The 4,655-nt window shown below is 43.2% G+C and overlaps 1 long non-coding RNA gene across 1 annotated transcript; it reads right to left on the reverse strand.

Moving 5' to 3' along the window:
- Positions 1-415: 415 nt before the first annotated feature.
- On the reverse strand, positions 416-4,422 carry LOC146644151 (uncharacterized). The gene is made up of 2 exons (XR_014909237.1): positions 3,702-4,422; positions 416-1,178 (listed from the first exon to the last, which is right to left on the reverse strand). It is a non-coding gene; the product is annotated as an uncharacterized LOC146644151 (long non-coding RNA).
- Between the last annotated feature and the right edge of the window lie 233 nt (positions 4,423-4,655).

Genomic DNA, 4,655 nt, shown 5'->3' on the forward strand with positions numbered 1-4,655 from the left:
TCCTCATCAGGGCTGTGTGAAGCACAGCAAAGAATTCAGTCAAGGCCTTGAGCCATAAACAGACATCACGCACAGACATTGTTTTCATAACCAAACCATTTTAGAGCTTATTCCTAAAATCTACATAAATGCCTTCTAGGTGACATATAACACATTCTAAGTAATCAATGGCTCCTCATAAAAATTATGCATTGGGATGTTTGTGTGCAGCATTTTGCATATCAGCATAAGCAAAGCATTCTTCATTGCATCAGCGTGTGTGTGTGTGTGTATGTGGATCACTTCTCAGTGAATCAGCATTCCAATGTGTGTGTGTGTGTATATGTGTGTGTGTGTCATTTCTCACTCACTCAACGAGTGCACGTGTTCATGTGTGTATTTCACTTCATTCTGAATCTGTGTGTTTGGAGACGTGTGTGTGTGTGTGTGTGTGTGTGTGTGTGTGTGTGTGTGTGTGTGTGTGTGTGTGTGTGTGTGTGTGTGTGTGTGTGTGTGTGTGTTTGTTTCTCTTCATTCTGAGTCAGTGCATGTAGATGTGTGTGTTTGTGTGGGTGTTTGTGTTCATCACTTTCCTGTTCTGGTGTTCTGGGTAAACCACTGCCTGAAGCATGGCCTGGGGTCCTGCCCCCCCCTCCTTTTTCAGTTTGTTTGCGACCATTGCTGCTGCTGCTGCTCAAAATTCAGTCCGTCCTGGTTCTGACCCCAATTGGGGCAGTCCTTTCTCCAGTGTCGATGTTCACCGCAGGTGAAACCTGCATCTTCTTCTGTGTTTTTGTCCATTCTGAGGTGCCTTCTGTCCTCAGTTACTCCTCTTGTCTCGGTCACGCCCTTTTTCGCCACCCGATCATCCGTGTTGGTCCATCACTGTCCTGCACAGTGTGAATGCAAAGTTATCAAGGTCAGCATTCTTTCGCTCGGCCTTACTTGTCATTCGGGCTTGGCGGGCGTCTCGTCACAGCTCTGTCAGCTGACGCAGTCTGGGAATTTTCCCCCGTGTAGTGAAACGGGCCTTAGGTTTAGTGCTCTCCGTCTCGGCTGCATGAGATCACATTCCTGCAGGTCTGTTGACATTCTCAGGTCGTTGTTGTGGGTCCAGCTGTTGCAGCATTTGGTCAGTGTCACGTATGGGGGAGAGCAGGAGTCCAGTCAGCCTCGGCTTTCAGGGCCGGCAAAGCAGCCTGTAATTAAATATATATAGAAAAAACAAAAACAAAACAAAACAAAAACAAACGAAAAACAAAAACAAACGAACAGGAAAATGATGTTGTGTTGGCTGTGTTATTCAGAGGGGAGACAATGGGGCCAGGCCCTGTGTCAGCCTTCTCTCCCCCTTTTTTTGTTTTTTCTCTCCCGATATAATCAACTCCTAACCCACCAAGTTGACAGGACAACACCGGTATATGTTAAAATTCTTAAGATCATGTTTAAAAGCCCAAAAAAGGAACTTTCTTTCATTCAGTAATCACTTTTATTAATCAATCAACAGAAAACATGTCACAATTTGAATCTTTTAACCACTAAATTTGTTGTGTCTTGCCTGGTTGGTTAGACCAGTGTTCCTTTTTTTTTTTTCTTTTTTAGTTAAATTGTTGTCCTGCAACCCAGAGGGTTTCTTTGTCAGTAATGTATAGACTTCATCATTTAAGTATGTTAATTTTTCTTTAACCTTGCTGGAAAATCTTCACGTGTTCATGAGTGTAAGCTGTTTCTTCATTGCGTGTATGTGCATTTGTATAAAAGCAGGTTAATTTTATCTTTTCTCAAACTAGGCGTTACCTTAAAAGGAGCCTTTCTCTCAGATTTCTCTGCTTGTGTGTGTTTTTGTTTCACCTTTTTGTTGTGATGCTCCGGACGCCTTCCCAACCTCCACAAGTCCGTTGGCCCCAATTTTATGTGTTAAAACTTCTCTTAATTTCTCCTCTAATTCTCTCCTCGCTGCTGTCTTTTTCACAGCTGCTGATTCGTGCTGGGTGTGGTTCCCATTACCTATAATTTTGCTTCGGCCGCTGTGCTTGTGGGGGCAGTTGGTCCAGGTCCGCAGCTTCCTGTATTAACACACTAAGAGATTTATTTAATTTCATTTTCATCACTGTTAAACAGATAAGCAGGCAACCCGCCTACCTTGACAGCGTAAACTGTACGCCAGTCTCCCAACACATTCCTCTCTGTACTCCTCCATAATTCTCCACTGCACACCTCTTACTATCTCTCCTTTTTATTTTTATTACACCACAGAGTAATACACCCAATTATGCCCGTCTATCTCTATGTGGCTCCAAATTCCCTCTTTATTTTAATTTCACACTCGTCAGGGGACAGGCACACAACAATTTCAACCACTGAAACGAGGAATTCAACCTTTTTATATTTCTTTACTAATCTAGACTCAACGTTTGTTCGCAAAATGTGTCTTGTTCTAGTCCGGAATAAATGTGAACCCGTGATTACACGGCCGTTCCAGTGTTATATCCGTAGCTATGCGGGGGCCCTCACCTCCCCAAGTCACCACCTCGGCACCCGGACGCCGCCGGTCCTGGCCACGCGTCCACGGACAGGAGGGTCGCCACTCCTAGGGCAAATGTTCCACAGGTACACTAGGCATCAACCTTTGATCCTAAAATGTGTATTTGCTCTAATGTCCTCCTAATCAAACACATTAACCGTCACTGTCACTGTGTTCACGCTTCACACTCCACACAAAACACACTCAGAGCGCGCCTCACTCACACTCTCACTCAGTGCGCGCTTCACCCACAAGACAGCACCCAGAGCGCGCCTCGCAGCTTCACACACACTCTCTCACCCAGAGCGCGCTTTGACACTCACACACAACACTTTTCCTCAGCGGGAATTTTACACAGAAACCTCTGAGCTCAACTATTAGATCTTCTTAAAGCACACTGCACCATAGACCAAAATACCCTTTTCTCTGCGCTTATGACCGCCACAACGGAGCAAAGTCGCATCATAAAAGTGATGCTTGCATCCCCGAAGTTATACCTGACATCATAAACCAGGTGTTGCTATTTACTTAAATTTTTACTTTGTATTATGGCCGCAGCCCTTTATACTCGACTGACGCCACAAACCACCGTCAAAACCTCTATCAAATGTACTAAAATTAGCACCAACCACTACTGCACTTCACGGCCGCACCACCGGAACACGCCGTATCATAAACCAAACCTACGGACGTGTTTCGCTCTCGCGTTGCCAGCGTCCAACTGCACCGTGAAGCCAGCATCTGCTTGTCCTTAAATCAACTTCTATTTCATAGCCGGCAAAAGCCAGGACATCACTGACACCATAAACAAAATAAACAAACCTCGACTTCAATGTACTGAACTAATGGCCGTGTCTTCAGAAGAAATTCTAACGTATTATTGCTACAGAAGCCAGTATTAGACAAAATTAAATGTGGAAGGTAAAGTGGCTGCAACTAGCTCAACGTAGTATCTTATTAGTTTCTCGGTAGAAGCAGTTTACTGCAACTAGCTCAACGTAGTGTCTTATTAGTTTCTCGGTAGAAGCAGTTTATTTAACACACTGGAATTCAGCCTCAACTTATGTTGTTAGTATCTTGCGCCAAAAACCAGACACCGACAAATTTACTGTGAAAATACATGTGACTCAGTGAACAGATTAATTTGGAAAGCCCAATATGCACATTTGGTATTTATAATACAACAGGCTGTGCTTACCTTTTTATTTTTGGACCGGTCCTCTGTTCACCTCGCCTCACGATCTCACCAAAGGTCAAATCTACACCTCCTCAGCACACCAAAGATCCGGGTCACGGCACCAAGTTGTTGAAAACACGCAGTTCTTTGAATCTTTGGGCTGAAGGAAGGACAATACTCGGTGTATCAATGCTCAATCAACAATCATTTATTTCCATACAATTCAACAATAAGAGCATTACAACGTCCGGACGGGAGAGATGCTACCAGAGGGTCAGGCACATGTCTCAAAATGGTGACGGGTTGCTCAGCTTTTTATAGTCTCTAGTGGCCCCCAGCTAGTCGTAAAAGCCAAAACATCACATTTTTTCTCTGTTACAGCGCCTAAGTTATGACCTCGGCAGTTGTTTCTCTGCTTTCTGTAAGGTGGGGGTGTGGAATGTGGTCTATCTATCTCCCCTGTCTTTAGACACAGTCTCCTGCTTACAACCTTCTCTTCATGATTCAACACTTAAGCATGTCAAGAAAGCAGTGTCACACATTCCCAGCAGATCAAGGATACAGAGTGATGCACATTTATCTAATGAACTAATATGTGAATATGTTCTGTTAACTCAAAAGTATAATGAGAACTAAACTACATACAGCTCACACACTCTATATTAAAGGGTATAATGTGATCTACAGCAGTATTCTAATTTAACTACTTTGATTACATATATAAGGTAACATATAATAACAGAATAATATCACATTTGATAATCTCTGTCATTTATGCAGATCTGAACAATTTGAACCAGAAGAGCTACACAACGTGTTGTCAGGAACAATCGCAAAGTGAGTTTCTCCAAAATTATAATGGGCTCGGGAGAAAGTCACTTATTTGGGACAATCAGATAGCGAGTCCCTGTCTAAAAGGATTCATCGAGGTAATTCGATCTAAATTCTTTTTCTTATTGAAATACGTCATATTGC

This window comes from Rhamphochromis longiceps, linkage group LG22 (genome assembly GCF_057381845.1).
Source record: "Rhamphochromis longiceps isolate RC_006_pf linkage group LG22, R_longiceps_female_GT1.1, whole genome shotgun sequence".
Lineage (NCBI taxonomy): Eukaryota > Metazoa > Chordata > Actinopteri > Cichliformes > Cichlidae > Rhamphochromis > Rhamphochromis longiceps.